At 40.6% G+C, this 19,067-nt stretch overlaps 1 long non-coding RNA gene across 1 annotated transcript; it reads right to left on the bottom strand.

Annotated features, from left to right (window-relative positions):
• Positions 1 to 1,210: 1,210 nt before the first annotated feature.
• On the bottom strand, positions 1,211 to 9,712 carry LOC124286590. Its single transcript, XR_006901071.1, has 3 exons — positions 9,701 to 9,712; positions 6,437 to 6,440; positions 1,211 to 1,836 (listed from the first exon to the last, which is right to left on the bottom strand). It is a non-coding gene; the product is annotated as an uncharacterized LOC124286590 (long non-coding RNA).
• Between the last annotated feature and the right edge of the window lie 9,355 nt (positions 9,713 to 19,067).

Raw genomic sequence — 19,067 nt, 5'->3', positions numbered from 1 at the left:
ATGAACACTTTGAAACATATTTCCGTCAAATGTTAGGTCTGACTGTGTGTTATAGGTCATATCCTCAAATGTTTCAAAAATGTGGAGGGTAGGTGGGTAAAAAGAAATCAGTGACTTAATTTGTTACAGCATTAGGTATTTAATGGGCCCAGTTCTATTCTATTTTTTTAATAAATATTTATCAATTTTAAATTGTTTTTCAGCAGCATGTGAACTCTTCACATGAGCAAGCAAGACAGAAAAGCAGTTAAATGTCGATGTTGCTGTAAATTTTTAAACAAGGTTATCATGGTTCCTCAGTATGATTATAGTCTGTTTGCAGTGAAAACGTACCAATGAATTTCACTTTAAACAAAAAAGTAAATCAAATAAAGTGAAATTAAGACTGCGAATCCTCATAATTTTGCCTTGCCAACTGAACATTTAAATCTCAGAATTTTATTCATTGTAGGACAAAAGTTGTTTAACAAACGATCATACATTCAAATCTCTATTATTGGTTTGTATTACAAGTGGGTGAGCGCAGTAGATGGAACAGTGAAACAAATGCACGTGCGGTTCGTGATGAGCATTAACTTAGACCAACTCTACTTGTTCTCGGTGTTTCATTTAATGTGTATACACCCTTGTAATACAAACCAATAATAGCGATTTGAAACTATGATCATTTGTTAAACAACTTTTATCTTAAGTTGAATAAAATTCTGAGATTTAAATGGTCAGTTGGCAAGGTAAAATTATGAGGATTCGCAATCTTAATTTCATCTTATTCGATTTACTTTTTTGTTTAAATTGACATTCATTGGTACGTTTTCACTGCAAACAGACTATAGCAGACCAGATTATCACATGTTTGTTATTAGATTGTTCTTTAATAATGTCACCATTTGACAGGCATACTGTACAAGTGAATGAATTAGTGTGGCCTTGGATAGATGAACTACATTAGGCTGCGTCTCAAGGCTTCCTCAGTGATGATGTATTATAAAGCTTTACATGAGAAGTACCCGGTTTTCATTGTGAGATACCGTATCTGATAACTATGTTACTATCAGGTTATGTATCGTGTGACCCAGTGTACAGCCCTGTAAGTGAGTTATTTAGAGAGCTGCTGTATCATGTCATGTCGATGTGAACTGATGCTGAGATTATGACAGAGGGCTTTCAGTGTAGTGTTGTTGCGGCTGCCGCTCTTCCGTGTCAGTCGAGATTCAGAGAGTGTTGTGCTAAAGTGTATATTTGTATGATGTAGTGTAACCTTGGGAGTTGGCCTGTGTTTTCAGCAGGGATGTAGTCCAGGGCTCTCATAGCATGACGCGAGTAGTTGTAGCAGCTTTGTAGATGTGAGTGGGAGGGACACAACCAGTGATTAACAAATGTCAGGATTCAAACCTGAACTGTGTCTCATAAGACACAGTAACCAGTGGGCCACCTTCTGGAAGTCAGTAGTAGTGCATTTGGAGAGAAATAGTTCAGTTGTCCCAGAACAGGAAGCTTGTGTCGGGATTCAAACCTGGACTGTATGTCTCATGACAAGACACAGTACCCAGTGGGCCACCTTCTGTCTGTCAGTGATTGTTCCAGGTAGACAGAACAGAGGGGCTACCACTGACACATCCTCCTGCCCATTTCATTCAGCATAGTCAGTGGTAGACAGGTTAGAAAAAAGAAGTACATGATCATGAAGAGATGACACTTTTTTATGGATAACAACTTCTTGTTCATAAATGTCAGGATTGCTTTTGTTCTCATTACATTTGCAGGCACATTTCATGGCCACTTCTTGCTTCTGTCAGATGAATTCAAGTTGGGAGGCAAGAAGAGCCTTGAAATGTCCTTAATAAAGTTATGTCTGAAAAAGCAACAAGAAATAGTCCTGAAACAATGTTACAAGCGTTTGCCATAAGAGGGTATATATTTTTTTCCCCACCTGACCAATAGGGTTTCCTGAAGTTTAGCATTTTATTTTTATTTTTGTGACGACATTCATTGCCAGTATAAATGTCCATTAATTGTCACCATCCTCTTCAGAATTGACTTTCTCCTTGTTGTGCAAGTCCCAAACTGAAAGATGGTCAGGGATTGAGAATCTGTTAGTTTTAGTGAAAGTCTGTTTTCATGGTCATGTGGTTACCCTCTCATCCAATCAGAAAGTTGTATATTGTTTGAATTTTACATTGAAGCTATTATCCAGTGAAGACGGTTGAGGGGTTCACTGGTTGTTATTGTATAGGGGGTTGAACTCATTGTATTTAAACCAACAAGTCTTCAGTTGTTTATTTATCTTTATTCAAGTCATTGCCATGACAGTGCTGATGTTTTGTGTATAGACACGTTTGATACCAACCTTGCTGTCTACCTGTAAGGTATGTAAATTGCCAAATAAATACTTCACAAGATCATGAGCTTCTGTTTCTGTACCTGAACCTTGGTGATCACAATGTAGCAGTTTGATTGTGAAAAAATATATTAACTTCCACAGTGGTGGGAATTTTTAGCCTGCATTGCTGCCCAAGTATTTATCCAACGCAGTGATGGATATTAATAATATTTAACTAATGCATGATGTGGGAATTATTGATAATATTTAACTACTACATATGGTTGGAATTATGAAAATTATTTCTCTAATGCAGGGGTTGATATTAATAATATTTCGGCTAATACATGAAGTGGGAATTATTGACTATGTATGGGGGAATTACTAAAATATTCAACAACTCACATGCAAGAATTATTCCACATATTGTATGTTGTAAGAATTATCAATATTTCACTCCTTGGCCAATGGGATTATTAAACATATTACACAACTGAAAGGGTGGGATATATTAATATTTACTGAATTTGATGGAAATTATCACCTTTACTACTGCCATTGTTGAGAATTATTAGCAATATGGTATTAGGGAAGAGGATAGTTTTAGTCATGCAGGTTAAGCAGTGCTGGTGGCTTTCAACAAGTGGTGAACATCTAAAACCTGCACTAGGGACTGTTCATAAGTCATGGCTAGGGGAGTGACCTTGATTTTAAGAGTGGGTTTTAGGTTGTCATCAATGTTTTACATGCTTCTCAATGAAAATCATCTTTCCTCTCCCCCTCTCTCTCTTTCTTTCTCTCCCTCTCTCTCTCTCACACACACAATAGGTTATGAACGTCCCTAAGTGAAACACTGTTCAAAGCATGTCTCTCTCACTCCCCTTCTGTTTGTTGTTTATTCCCGGTAATATTCCAGTTACAGTCGTGGGACATAAGTATTCGTCAGTCGGCAAAATTCTCATATACTTACTTGTTATTTTAGTGTAGCTTTAATAATTTTCATTAATTCAGTTTTCGTTATATGGTTGTCAAATTTTGCAGGTTGTTAGGAAATCATCTTGGTCACAGATACATAATTTCCATGTAATGTTCGTTCCAATATTTTCCGTATTGTAGTAACATGAGCAACATATATACAACATTGTGCATTCTTTCCCCATAGACCGCCATGTTAAAATTGTCATAACAATGACACGCATCAATCAAAGTGTGGTCATTCTTGAAATACTGAACGGAAAATAAAACGGAACTTATGTCATTGCAGCTGAGATGATCCATGACACACGTGCAAAATATGAACAAGATCAAACGAAAAATAAATTCAAGACACTTTTTCTAGCTGCACCAAATTAGCATGTGAGTCTATGGAAATTATGCAGTGACGAATACTTATGTCCAATGACTGTATATGCGGGCAGTGAATAATTGAGTCTGTACCAGTGACTGACATCATAAACATCGATCTACAAGTCCGCGAGTCTGACCGCTCAATCCCGTTAGTCGTATCAACGTAAGTCGGTTTGGTGAAGACCATTCCAACCCGGATCTTCACATCTACACTATCGCAGCTTGAGATTATGTAGAGCTGCACTCGTACACGTTTTGTTTGTCAGATACGTTTTGATCTTGAATAAAAACGAACACGGCAGCTAGCATGACTCATTCAGTAATCTTGATTTATGTCGTATCATATTTTGTTACATTATCACAACAAACGATACAGATGACATCACGGTATATTTCTGGACAGGATAACAACTGACATCGATGATTCAGTGGTGAGAACGTTGGACAGTTTAACAGTGGCGCTGCAAAGGGAGTAAAGATATGGGGATCAGAGTTCTGTCTGGGTCGGAGACCCAACATCTGAAAAAATAGTTTCTCCCTTGAAATAAGACCAATATTGATTTTTCTGCATGATGGGTATCCTGTAAATATTAGGAGAACATTATGTGTCTGCACCATTCAAATTATGTGTAATGTCTATATATGTAGATAAAGTCTCAACGTTGCAAAATAACTGTATTGTGTTGCATCCTCGATAATCCAGTATGTTACAGCTCCATTCTATTATCGTAAATATCCACCACTACAAAAGGGCTGGTTTGGGAAGTGACGTCATACCTTGCACCTTCCGGTAACGTCCCGCAGGATTTCTCTCGAATATTAGCATTCGTAACGGTGTGCAGACAATAAGCCCACTGGGATAAAAGCCCTCGGACAAAAAAAACCTAGGCTAAATGCCCCCAGGACAAAAGCCCTTGCAAATTTCCACCCATAGGATAAAACACCCTCTGTGTTTATTTTGAGTTGACAGGTGATAACATGATGTTTTCTGAGCAATTCCTCCCACTGCTGATAGTTGTTACAGGCTCCTCGGTGACGATGTTGTTATTGTAACAATGGAATGAAGTCTGCTAAATGTTGTTTCAGAGAACTGGCTTAAATTGGTCACTTCCTCTTATGTTTGATTTTGTTGGGCAGGTACTCATTGTGGCATCTACATACCCCAAAAAGCCTTAAACAATTCTATAATCTCCCAGCAAACTCCAGTATCTTTACAGCAGAACTATCGGAGTCCATGGCAACGAAATGGCAGACCAAGCTGCCAAACTTGGACTCTAATCATTGAGGACCTTTTGTCCTACCCATAGAGGGCTTTTGTCACGGGGCATTTAGCCTAGGGGTGGTTTGTCTGAGGGTGTTATGTCCTTGTGGGCCTATTGTCCTACCACCTTCGTAACTACTCATGTCATTCCGGCAAGCCGAATGGCGATCCTTTTGTAGCATTCGTCACCACTCGCCCCTTTCCGTAAATAACACGAGTGGGTCACGAACGCTTTTGTAGGTCACGGACAGAGGCGAGTAGTTACGAATGGCACATTGGCACATTGATTGGAGGGCTAAACTTTTCGTTTTGACATTTGAATCTGACCAACCAAAGCTACGACAGGGATTGGGTCCGGGGTGTTTATACAATGGAATGAAGATCTAATACCAGGGGCGGATACAGCTTTTTGAGAAAGGCGGCCCACAGTTCATTTTCACGAAAGTTTCAATGGTCATTTAATAACCTTTCAGGACAAAAGAGGGGGGTGCTTACATTTAACGACCCGTGAAAATCCAGGTTGGAATTGGTGTTCAGCAACCAATACTTGTCGTAAGAGGCGATTACCGGGATCAAGTGATCAAGTATCTGACTTGGTTGGCACATGTCATCGTGTCCTAATTGTATGGAACATGCTGTTGATCACTGGATTGTCTGGTCCAGACTCGATTGTTTACGGAACGCCGACATATAGCTGGAATATTGCTGAGCGCGGCCCTAAACAACAAACAAACAAATCTTACAGAGTCTGTAGCAGAAGTCGGTGGAATATTTCAGGTATCTGTGACAGTCCTGCTGACAATCATACTGCGTGATGACTCTCGGGTGCTCTCCATACAGAGTTAGTGGACCATCATCTCAGTCAGTCAGTCAGTCAGACAGTCAGTCGACCATGTAATGACAAGAAGTCAAATGTGAAGCAGGTCTTGACGCTTCGGAGGGTAGTGTGGCCGAGTGGGTAAACTGTTTGCCCTTCACGACGAAGATTCGACGAAGTGTGTGCAGCCCAAACGTCCATCCCGAGATATCCAAGAGGATGGTCCCTACGCTGGAATGCTGGAATGCTCCACCCCCACCCACACCCCAAAACCCAGGCCCCACCCCACACCCAGGTGAACGCCCCTGTGAGTGAACCAGTTAGTTTAGTTTTACGCCGTTTCCAGCAGTATTCCAGCAATATCACGGTGGGGAACACACTAGAAATGGACTTTTACGCACATTGTACCTATGGGGGGAGGAATTGAACCCCCGGGTCTTCGGCGTGACGAACGAACGCTTTAACCACTAGGCTACCCAATCGCCCTATGACTGTGTGATGATTATACTGACAACTGGCAGCCTAAGAGAACATGGTTTCCATGGCTATTGCCCTTCCTGAGTGAGTATGGGTTTACGCCGCTTTTAGCAATATCCCATCCATATCACAGCGGGGACACCAGAAATTTTGTTAGTTTGGAAGGAAGAGAAAATTAGGTCCACTGCACATTCTGTAGGGAGTAAAACAAAACCTTGCTGACTCCCATACCACTCAGTGACAACAGACAATCCAGTGATCAATGTCATGAGCATCGATCTGGGACACAATGACACCAAGTCAACGAGCCTGACCCCCCGATCCCGTAAGTCGACAATGATAGGTGGCTGAGGAAGAATTCTAACCCTCGATTCCTGTCACAAGCAGCGATCAAATCGATCGTGTGATCGGCTTACGACTTGACTGATAGCGTATCATCGTATCCCGACAGGTGTATCGTTGCTCACATTATCGATCTCTGGATTGCTTTGACCGGGGTACTATTTACATGCTGTAGTCATATAACTACGAACACATTAATCCTAGTACCGGATTTTCCTCCAATACTTCCAGGCCCGGCGCTTATTGCGCATACTGGGTGTGCCGTAATTAATTGTTAGTTTTGCATCAAGGGAGAATGCATTTATAAAAAAAAACAACGTACGGGGCGCTTATAAGAGGCCCCGCGCTTATTTCTTAAACCGCTACTACCCTGTCTGCATGTAGTAGAGTAATGTCAATCATTCTTATAACCCTTTCTGTAGTACAGTAATATCAATCTTATAACCCTTCCTGTAGTAGAGTAATATCAATCTTATAACCCTTCCTGTAGTAGAGTAATATCAATCTTATAACCCTTCTGTAGTAGAGTAATATCAATCTTATAACCCTTCCTGTAGTAGAGTAATATCAATCTTATAACCCTTCCTGCAGTAGAGTAATATCAATCTTATAACCCTTCCTGTAGTAGAGTAATATCAATCTTATAACCCTTCCGTGTAGTAGAGTAATATCAATCATAACCCTTCCTGTAAAGAGTAATGTCTTATAACCCTTCCTGTAGTAGAGTAATATCAATCTTATAACCCTTCCTGTAGTAGAGTAATATCAATCTTATAACCCTTCCTGTAGTAGAGTAATGTCAATCTTATAACCCTTCCTGTAGTAGAGTAATATCAATCTTATAACCCTTCCTGTAGAAGAGTAATATCAATCTTATAACCCTTCCTGTAGTAGAGTAATATCAATCTTATAACCCTTCCTGTAGTAGAGTAATATCAATCTTATAACCTTCCCTGTAATAGAGTAGAGTAATATCAATCTTATAACCCTTTCTATAGTAGAGTAATATCAATCTTATAACCCTTCCTGCAGTAGAGTAATGTCAATCTTATAACCCTTCCTGTAGTAGAGTAATATCAATCTTATAACCCTTCCTGCAGTAGAGTAATATCAATCTTATAACCCTTCCTGTAGTAGAGTAATATCAGTCTTATAACCCTTCCTGAGTAGTAGAGTAATATCAATCTTATAACCCTTCCTGTAGTTGAGTAATATCAATCTTATAACCCTTCCTGTAGTAGAGTAATGTCAATCTTATAACCCTTCCTGTAGTAGAGTAATATCAATCTTATAACCCTTCCTGCAGTAGAGTAATATCAATCTTATAACCCTTCCTGTAGTAGAGTAATATCAATCTTATAACCCTTCCTGCAGTAGAGTAATGTCAATCTTATAACCCTTTTCTGTAGTAGAGTAATATCAATCTTATAACCCTTCCTGTAGTAGAGTAATATCAATCTTATAACCCTTCCTGTAGTAGAGTAATATCAATCTTATAACCCTTCCTGCAGTAGAGAGTAATATCAATCTTATAACCCTTCCTGTAGTAGAGTAATATCAATCTTATCTTATAACCCTTTCTGTAGTAGAGTAATATCAATCTTATAACCCTTCCTGTAGTAGAGTAATATCAATCTTATAACCCTTCCTGTAGTAGAGTAATATCAATCTTATAACCCTTCTATGTAGTAATATCAATCTTATAACCCTTCCTGTAGTAGAGTAATATCAATCTTATAACCCTTCCTACAGTAGGGTAATATCAATCTTATAACCCTTCCTGCAGTAGAGTAATATCAATCTTATAACCCTTCCTGTAGTAGAGTAATATCAATCTTATAACCCTTCCTGCAGTAGAGTAATATCAATCTTATAACCCTTCCTGCAGTAGAGTAATGTCAATCTTATAACCCTTTCTGTAGTAGAGTAATATCAATCTTATAACCCTTCCTGTAATAGAGTAATATCAATCTTATAACCCTTCCTGTAATAGAGTAATATCAATCTTATAACCCTTCCTGTAGTAGAGTAATATCAATCTTATAACCCTTCCTGTAATAGAGTAATATCAATCTTATAACCCTTCCTGTAGTAGAGTAATATATCAATCTTATAAACCCCTTCCTGTAGTAGAGTAATATCAATCTTATAACCCTTCCTGCAGTAGAGTAATATCAATCTTATAACCCTTCCTGTAGTAGAGTAATATCAATCTTATAACCCTTCCTGTAGTAGAGTAATATCAATCTTATAACCCTTCCTGTAATAGAGTAATATCAATCTTATAACCCTTCCTGTAATAGAGTAATATCAATCTTATAACCCTTCCTGTAGTAGAGTAATATCAATCTTATAACCCTTCCTGTAATAGAGTAATATCAATCTTATAACCCTTCCTGTAGTAGAGTAATATCAATCTTATAACCCTTCCTGCAGTAGAGTAATATCAATCTTATAACCCTTCCTGCAGTAGAGTAATATCAATCTTATAACCCTTCCTGCAGTAGAGTAATATCAATCTTATAACCCTTCCTGTAGTAGAGTAATATCAATCTTATAACCCTTCCTGTAGTAGAGTAATATCAATCTTATAACCCTTTCTGTAGTAGAGTAATATCAATCTTATAACCCTTTCTGTAGTAGAGTAATATCAATCTTATAACCCTTCCTGTAGTAGAGTAATATCAGTCTTATAACCCTTCCTGTAGTTGAGTAATATCAATCTTATAACCCTTCCTGTAGTAGTAGAGTAATATCAATCTTATAACCCTTCCTGTAGTAGAGTAATATCAATCTTATAACCCTTCCTGCAGTAGAGTAATATCAATCTTATAACCCTTTCTGTAGTTGAGTAATATCAATCTTATAACCCTTCCTGTAGTAGAGTAATATCAATCTTATAACCCTTCCTGTAGTAGAGTAATATCAATCTTATAACCCTTCCTGTAGTAGAGTAATATCAATCTTATAACCCTTCCTGTAGTAGAGTAATATCAATCTTATAACCCTTCCTGTAGTAGAGTAATATCAATCTTATAACCCTTTCTGTAGTAGAGTAATATCAATCTTATAACCCTTCCTGTAGTTAAGTAACATCGCTCGCAAAAACTGATCGACCCGCAAAGATCCGGGTTACAATTGTCCTTGACCACTGTTGCCGTGAGGTGGATATTCCATTACTATAATCACTGCTTTTGTGTTACATTGTCTTTGTAGTTGTACTGCCACTGCCACTGTCATACCTCTGTTATAACACACGCACGCACGCACGCACGCGCGCGCACACACACACACACCACATACACACCAACACCACACCGTACACACCACACACAGAGCAGGGTTGGAAGAAGACAAGTGGTGCCTAAGATAGATTAATTTGTGTTCAAGTGAGATTTCATTATTTACAAAACTCATGTTAGTATTTCCGTCGGGAGAATTTAGAACGACATCAATATGATATTCAATGGTATATTTGAAATAATTTGTTCATACAATTGACCATATGTCAATTAAGCTTCGAAATTATTAATAATTCAATAAAATGTCTTAATGTGTTAACGGTCTATATATGTTTACCCATTTGTTAATAAAGACAAAGAGTTCATGTAAATAACTGCCTGTAAATGAGACTGGGTTATAAACCTCATGCTAATAAACCTTCTATGGGAATAACACTGTGTTAATTTGATGCAGTTGATGTCGACATATTATGGTTAACTCTCAAGCTGTTATTGAAGCAGGTATAGTCCGTTTGGCTCAAAAGCGGACAGATGAATTGCAATCTAACTGCAAAAAATAGTAAACATATAATACTCAATGAAACACTGATCACTGATCTCTGTGATTTTTTGCAGAATTTATGTCCTAAAAATAGAAAAGTTGTTTAACAAACTATCATTAAAATTTTGACGCAGTTCATTATTTGTTACGAGGGAGGAGTGCAAAAGGAGGAACAGCCATGTGTATGTGTAGCACGCGCACAAGTGCCGTAAAAGTTATTGATTCATTAACCTTAGACTAAGGCTTAGTCTCTGAATATATATAATTTTGATAGTAACAAACAAGCCCATTTATATTGAGAAGGAGCCCTAGGGAGACCAGACCTGAGGAAATCTAGACTTGCTTTATTTAGGGCTTTAGCACTGCAGAGAGGGCTTGGCAGTAGGGAAATTAATGTGGTTCAGGGACTGTGAGACAGACTACATTAACCTGTACTGTGCTGTCTCCATCCTCTCGCGCACGCCTGGCTGTCCATTTCTTTGCACTCCTCCCTCGTAACAAACAGTGCACTGTGTAAATATTTTAATGATAGTTTGTTAAACAACTTTTTCGCTTTTAGGACAAAAATTCTGCAAAAAATCACAGCGTTGGTCTAATGTTTTGATTATGTTCAGGGATTCATTGATCATTATATGTTTATTAGTTTTCGAGTTAGATTGCAATTCATCGGTCCTCTTTTAAGCCAAACAGACTATAGTTGACCTCCCGTCTTTTCTTCGGGTCAAAAGTCTATAGGGTAGGACGGATGCATGTTTTAACAGTTGCAGGTTTATAAAAGACTGATGAGACCGCCACAAACTGATTTCTATTTGATTAAAAGCCTCTTTGTCTCAAGACATTTTTTCGCGATATAAATACACGTGTCATTACGAATTCACAAGTGTCCTACGTCGAAAAAATATAACATCTTAAACAAGAAAAAACTGGAAACAAAGATTTTTTTCAACCTTCCAATCATTTGGTTATGGCCTAGGCTCGGACGTGTGGCCATGGTTACAACCAATCACGCACCTGGAGTCTGATTGTGTCATGTACCGGGATTTGCATTTTCAAATATTATTTGTTAATATTTGTCTGGTTTTAATTTTTTCAGTTTTGAAATACTATCATGGTGCAAGGAGCATTAAGCAGCAGCCAGGACAAATATCTATGACGGATGAACGAATCATTGAACTGTAGGCGGTGGGGCGTGAGGTTTTAAATAAAAAAATTAGAACTATACTCTCCCAAGAAAGAAACGCATATAGGAATTTCAACTGTAATTTTATGTTAATTTTGAAACATCTTGTAGGCTTTATGAGTCAATGAAATATAGCGAAATTGCACACTGGGAATGCAGACTTATCCGTCTTTGGCACCAACTCGAGGAAAGTCAGTTTGAGTGTCACATGGAGACGTGTGGTGGCGCTGAAGTCAATACCTCGTGTGACCACCGTGGGCATCCAGAACTGCACGATCGCCTCTCGAGAATCTCGTGTTGCCCAATCGCAGCCCACTCTGCCTGTAGTGCCTGTGCGAGTTGCTGAAGTGTCTGGGGCTGAGGGTTACGGCGTCGCACCCGTCTGTCCAGGGCATCCCACAGATGTTCGATCGGGTTTAAGTCCGGTGATCTTGAGGGCCAGGGGTGCGCATTGATGTTGTGGTTCTGGAGGAAGTCTCTAGTGTGACGTGCTGTGTGGAGCCTGGCATTGTCCTGTTGAAACAACTCCCTCTGGCGATCAATGATTGGAAGGAGGTGTGGGCGTAGGATTTCGTCACAGTACCGTTGAGCTGTCAGGTTGCCCTGGATCATCACCAAATCACTTCTCCTACGGCAGGTGATCGCTCCCCACATCATAACACTTCCCCGGCCGAATCTGTCCACCTGGGGAACGCAAGCGTCGGCGAAACGTTCACGTCGACGTCTGTACACCCGCATTTTTCCATCGCGTCGTTCCAATAGAAATCGTGATTCATCACTGAACCAGATTCTACGCCAATTCGGTAGGTTCCAGGCCTGAACGTTGGTGCACCATTGAACTCGATGTCGACGATGTTGTTGTCGAAGCACAGGGCCAAAATAAGGTCTTCTGGCACGTAAACCAGCCCCTCTCAACCTGTTCCTGACGGTCTGTGCAGAAAGCCTCCTCAATCCGGGTATTTGTCGAGCGGTACTGGTCGCCGTAGCTGTTCGATGACGCAGGTGTTGTACCCGGATGTAGCGATCCTGCGCCGCAGTGGTCGCTCGAGGTCGCCCACTACGAGGGGCATCTGCTACCGCATTCTGCCGGCGATATCTCTCCCAGAGCCGTGAAATGGTGCTTTGGTGAACATTCATGCGTCGGGCAACTGCACGTTGAGACTGGCCAGCTTCAAGCAAACCAATGGCAATATGACGGTTGGCTTCACTTAGACGTGGCATTTTGCGTTCGTCAACAATATTCCAAATACAGTGAACAATCGACAGACAGCGCTTCAACCTTTTATACCCATCATTGAGACTATCTGATCCCCAACTTTCACGTGCATTGTATGTGAATTGTGTATTCTGTGACACTACACGCCGAAATTGAAAATCATGCTGTTAAATACGTGTATTTTACGGATGGTGCGTTTTGTTGTGATGTTTCAAAACATAAACACCATAGGACTCATAAACAGAGCAAAACCCTTTGTAAAATGAATCACGTTTTAATTCATTGCTACATGAAATTGCTATTTTCATGATGCGTTTCTTTTTTTGGGAGAGTATATTATCATTTCGTTATACACCTCTGATTTTCCAACACAGTATGTTTATCTCCTAAATGACCGTGTCTGAAAAAATCACAAGTGCACTTCCACTCTACTACCCAGAGTTCCATGCGGCAAGCCAGCATAGTACCTGTGATGTTATGCTGAGTCATCACTGCGCCGGATTGTGGTGCACTTCACGCTCCGGATTGTGGTGCACTAACATTGTGACGCAAGGTCGGAATGACATCACACTAGAAACGACGTCATAGCAGGAGGCAATCTCATTAATCTCAGGGACCCGTATACGTTCCATCGCAGCTGGGAGTTACGATCACTTTAGGGCTACGTTACTTTTGAGGAATGGAGTCAGAAGTCTTTCTTCTCGCCACTGCTAAACAAAGATCTGGTCCCGATTTCTCGAAACAAACTGAACTTTTTACTCAAATTTCAAACTGAGTTTGGCAATTTGAAACAGCTGAATTTTCAACACAACTGCATTTTTAAAATAAAAATGCCCAAACAACTTAATAATAATAATAATAAATGCATATTTATAATGCGCCCCTTCCACACCCTAAGGCATGCTCAAAGCGCTAGTAAGTACTTAAGTAATCTATCCACCAAACTCAAATTGTCTACTATGTTTGAGTTAAATATCAATTTCAGTTCATTCTGGGAAATGCATTTTTTCAAATTTGAGTAAATATCCCTAACTTAAGTCAAAACTCAGACTTAAATTTGTTTCGAGAACTCTGGGCCAGATCACATCCTTAAACAAGACCTTGAAAAAATGTGACACTCTTACATGCTTGTATTATAACTTTTTTTAGGGTAGCATAAATGATCATTACCCGTTTGTGCGTGTGCGTGCGTGCGTGCGTGCGTGCGTGCATAGAAGGGAAGTGTATAGTGCTATCACAGTGAGATACGATGCTGCAGTGTATTGAGCACAAGCAACCCCGCTACTGCAGTCCTACTTCGAGCCGTCCATTGCAGTCCATGTACCACTGATGCCGAACGTCACACATGCACCGTCTTAAAAGTCTTTTGTATGACGTGACCGGAATCGAACCGTCGACCTTCCTCTCTCAATGCAAACACTCTATCCTCTAGACCACGGCAGTAGATATACTAATACTAATTTGAACCTGTTTTAAAATCCCGAAATTATTAATTGGAAACTGGCGATACGTTAAGAAGTACCATCTAATTTCCACCAGAAACAACCCGATGCTTGTAGAGCGTACAGGTTGCGCAACAGAGAGAATAATTACCAGTCTTCCTATATGCTCGCGTAAAGCAAAATTCACTCACACTTCCCATCATTACGTCGCCTTTAGGGAAATGGGCTTCACGCATTGTACCCATATGGGAAATCAATCCCGGGCGTGACAAGCGAACGCTTTACTGGGCTCACCCACTGCCCACAGTATCTTTGTAGTTTGACAACAAAGAGTTTCTAGGACTGTCATGCGCCACCCATGTGGTCTCACTTTAGGCAATGAGTTTGTTCAAAATGCCGAAAATGGGAACCCACTGGGATAAGTCATATGACTATAAATCTTCCAGCGCCTCACTGGCAGCTGGGGTTATCCGGGGTAATAATGCCTATCAAGTTGTATGCGCTTAGAGCATGTCCCTGCGGTGTGGAATTCAGCGCTATAGACTGACTGACTGAGTTTGGTTTTACGCCGCTTTAAGCAATATTCCAGCAACATCACGGCGGGGGGACACCAGAAATAGGCTTCACACATTGTACCCATGTGGGGTTTCGAACCCGGGTCTTCGGCGTGACGAGCCAACGCTTTAACCATTAGGCTACCCCACCGCTATAGAAGTGACCTTATTATTATTATTACCTTGGAACAGGCGGTTGTGTTTTGAACAAGCTCACAAACAAACAAACTACAAGCAGCCAGTGTGATAACGTCATGTATTGGCGGATGGAAGGCGTGGCGTGTTATTTATGAGGAGAGAACATTGTGGTTCTTTGTAGCGGCGCTGAAAGAGAAACAAAGATTGTAAGATAAAGCATTAAAAAAGAGTTTTCTACAAAACGTATAAGTGTTTGCACAAACAAAGACATTAGGTATCATCGTACGGATAGGCTTCGTGGACCTTGGTGTGGTCGCACCATCTCTCTGGTGTTGTCAGAGACCTCCACCTGTCGCACTGAGAGACCCGGTTGTAGTCAGTGAGTGAGTGAGTTTGTTTTACGCCGCTTTTAGCAATATTCCAGGAACATCACGGCGGGGGACACCAGAAATGGGCTTCACACATTGTACCCATATGGGGAATCGAACCCGGATCTTCAGCGTGACGAGCGAACGGGTTAATCACTACGCTACCCCGCCGCCCCAGACCCAGTTGTAATCAAGGCACACGCGAATAATTGTAGTCTTTGTGAATGAGTGAGTGAGCTGGTGTTAGTCATCTCGAGGAAAAAAATATACGCAAGACGCTCATTATGGTACCCACGACCAAGGGTAAAATCCTCACATCGATCATAATCGGTGCGAGTGTCGGAATCGAACCCTAAAACCAATGACCCTGTATAAAATACTAGCCCGTGGCCATAATAGTGTGGAATTCAAACCGCTGACCAATGATCATGAAGAAGACGGAGCATTGAACAGGGACTTACCACTAATGAAAGCCCAAAGTGGTACAAGCCTTAGTCCTTCGCTAGTTTGGTTTAACGGGTATGGAGCTGACAAATCTAGAAACTTTATCAAGACGAACCGGGATTCGAACCCACGGTCATATTTGTTTGTTTGTTGTTTAACGCCGCACTCAGCAATATTTCAGCTATGTGACGGCCCACGATCATAGATAATTTTATTCAAATCAGATCTACGTTTTCGCTGCCGCTAAGGAGAGGTTGGGTAGCATAGTAGTTAAAGCGTTCGTTCGTCACGCCAAAGGCCCGGGTTCTATTCCCCACATGGAAACAATGTGTGAAGCCCATTTCTGGTGTCCCCCGCTGTGATATTGCTGGAATATTGCCAAGAGCGGCGTAAAAGCCAACTCACTCACTCATTCGCTGCCGTTAAACAAAGATCTGATTACACCCCGAACGTGATGTCATCAGGCCCCGATTTCTTGAAACAGATGAATTTTTAACTCAACTGCTTTTTTAAATTAAAAAAGCCCAAACAAATTAAGTCATCTATCCACCAAACTCAAATTGTTTACTATGTTTGAGTTTAATATCGATTTTAGTTCATTCTGGGAAATGCATTTTCTCAAATTTGAGTAAAAACTCTAACTTAAGTCGAAACTCAGACTTAAGTTTGTTTCGAGAAATCGGGGCCAGACATTTGGTTTGCGGTACCGAGGTTTCTGGTGTGTCAAAGGGCCGTAACTCTTGACATCTTGTGGCGCAGTAGACAACTGGTCCACCCGTGTGTTTAAATCTGTTCTTACATTCTGCAGACGTCCTTGCAGAGGTTGTCTCTGAGTCCCATGTTGGTTTCACAGTCAGTAATACACTGGGCCTGGGTGATAGTGTGCTTAGAATCGTACATCCCTCGCAGAACCTTGCCGAGCTCTTGAACCAGACCATCGACTGTTGGAAAATAAACACAGGTTTCTAATCAATGAAAAACAACGCCATCGCCACTGAAGTTGTTGTCACTGTGACGAATTTATGTTTTAAACACAGGTGTCTAACTCATGTCATGAAGATATGAGTGCTTGGTACCAACGCCATCACAGCAACCTCGAAGGGTGCCGTTGTTCAAAACAACCTGACGCTAGGATCTATGTCTATGTTAAGCAGCACGGTCACCTTAGCGCTAACTACCTTATGTCTATGTTATGGTATGGGAGTCACCTGTAACAGGACTACCTTATGTCTATGTTATGGTATGGGAGTTACGGTCACTTACGCCAACTACCAATGTCTATGTTCAGGTATGGGAGTTACGGTCACCTTAGTGCTAGGACTACCTTATGTCTATGTTCAGGTATGGGAGTTACGGTCACCTTAGCGCTAGGACTACCTTATGTCTATGTTCAGGTATGGGAGTTACGGTCACCTTAGCACTAAGATCGCTTTGTACAGCGGCACCCAGACCGTAATGAGTTTCAGAATATGTACCGAAACACTGCTAATGTTAGATATTTTTTGCATGTTCTGCAGTGTTCTGAGAACCCGAACTCGTAAATCAAAACATGTTGCGTTTCTTATGTGTGTGAGTATATGCAGTACATTTAATGTCTATATAACACGTAACAATGCGTTGCGTCTTTACATTTTGGAGTATGGATGAATTTGATACCACGACGTTAGGTCTATAGCAGAACAAGTTGCGTTTTTATATGTTTAAATATAAGTCTGTTTCTTTTTGCCAATATATATTTTACCCTCAAATATACCAGTAATTGAAATATACGCCTTAGCACAAAACTGTATGCGAGGTTCCCATGTATACCTACAGAGGTGGGCGTCGATTTGAGCATTGGCAACGACGGCACAGACAGCAACACAGACGAAGAGGAGGATCAGTTTCATGTTGAAGCTGGATTTCGAAACAAAAATAAAACCATGGATTCTTGACTTTTATTTTTGAAATATTCCATAAAACAATTATATTGTCTTGATACAGGTACCAATTTATCCCCATAAAGATCAGGGTGAACTGGCCCTCAGCAGACCATATCTGACATTAAAGGCGACTTTTCTTTCTATTTGTTCTATTTAACTTCGCACTCAGCAATACTCCAGCTGTATGTCGGCGGTCTGTAAAATAATCTAATCTGGGTCAGACAATCCAGTGATCAACAACATGAGCATCGATCTGCGCAATTGGGATACGATGACATGTGTCAGCCAAATCAGCGAGAATGACAACCCGATTCTGTTAGTCGTATCTTACGACAAGCATTGGCTACTGAGGACCAATTCTAATCCGGATCTTCACGGGTCTTAAAGGCGACTGTCGGGCGACTGTCAGTCGTGCTGACATGGTTGATGCACGTCGCTGTGTTTCTTTTGCTGATGTCAGTTAGTGAACTGCCTGGTCTAGACTCGACTATATACAGCTGTTTAAGAAAGGGGAGGGGGAAGGGGTGTGCATCAGTTCGTTTTCACCTGAGACCAATTAGTCGTAATTTGATAAACTTCCATGACAAAAGTGGGGTTGCAGGGGGCCCTCTGGTTCCGCCCATGTTATAATGCTAGACTATTACCGAGTGTGGCGTTAAAAAGCAAACACAAAATGTCCTAATGTATCAATCAGAACTTTACTTCAACTTAGCGGAATAGGATTAAACATCTATCGCGATCAGTACAAAAATTAAGGGGAGTGGGGGAGAGAATGTTTTATTTAAGGCTCAGGGACCGTGTGGAAGCCTAGTGGATAAAGCGTTCGCACGTCACGGCACAGACCCGGGTTCGATTCCGCACATGGGTATAACTTGTGAAGTCCATTTCTGGTGTCCTCCACCGTGATATTGCTGGAATATTGCTAAAAGCGGTGTAAAACTAAAGTCACTCACTCTACGACATGTGACACATTTCGTGTTGCTCCCTCCCTTCCACAATACTGCTGAAATCATTATAGAACTTTCTGTATAATGCATCTCACTTACTCAGTGAAATAAATACATTGCTATTCGAGGGTAATTGTCTCTTTCCAATCGATGAATACCTCACCACATCTTTGCCCTGTCGATTTTTAGAATATTTATTCATGATTTAATCATTCGTACCTTTCAAGGATACAACGCTAAACCTAAGCAATACAAAACACATGTTTAATTCATGGCTTAAATCACGGTACATGGCTTAAAACACTCGATTTACTGGAAAGGGAAAAAAATGTGTACATACCTTCTCAGTAAAACAACCTTATGTTGTAAGACAGATAATAGCTGTTAGATCTATTTTTATATAAGAAATCCTGATAGTGATGGAACGCGATACCATGGCAACAGATCATGGGAAGGGAGCACCTGCATATTCAAATATTGTCACGCGAATTCCAGTGTATGTGTTGCTG

The sequence above is a fragment of the Haliotis rubra genome, unplaced genomic scaffold (genome assembly GCF_003918875.1).
Source record: "Haliotis rubra isolate DU_JTF1 unplaced genomic scaffold, ASM391887v1 Scf387, whole genome shotgun sequence".
Lineage (NCBI taxonomy): Eukaryota > Metazoa > Mollusca > Gastropoda > Lepetellida > Haliotidae > Haliotis > Haliotis rubra.
The sequence above is the reverse complement of the archived record's forward strand: the minus strand, read 5'-3'. Positions and strand labels throughout refer to the sequence as shown.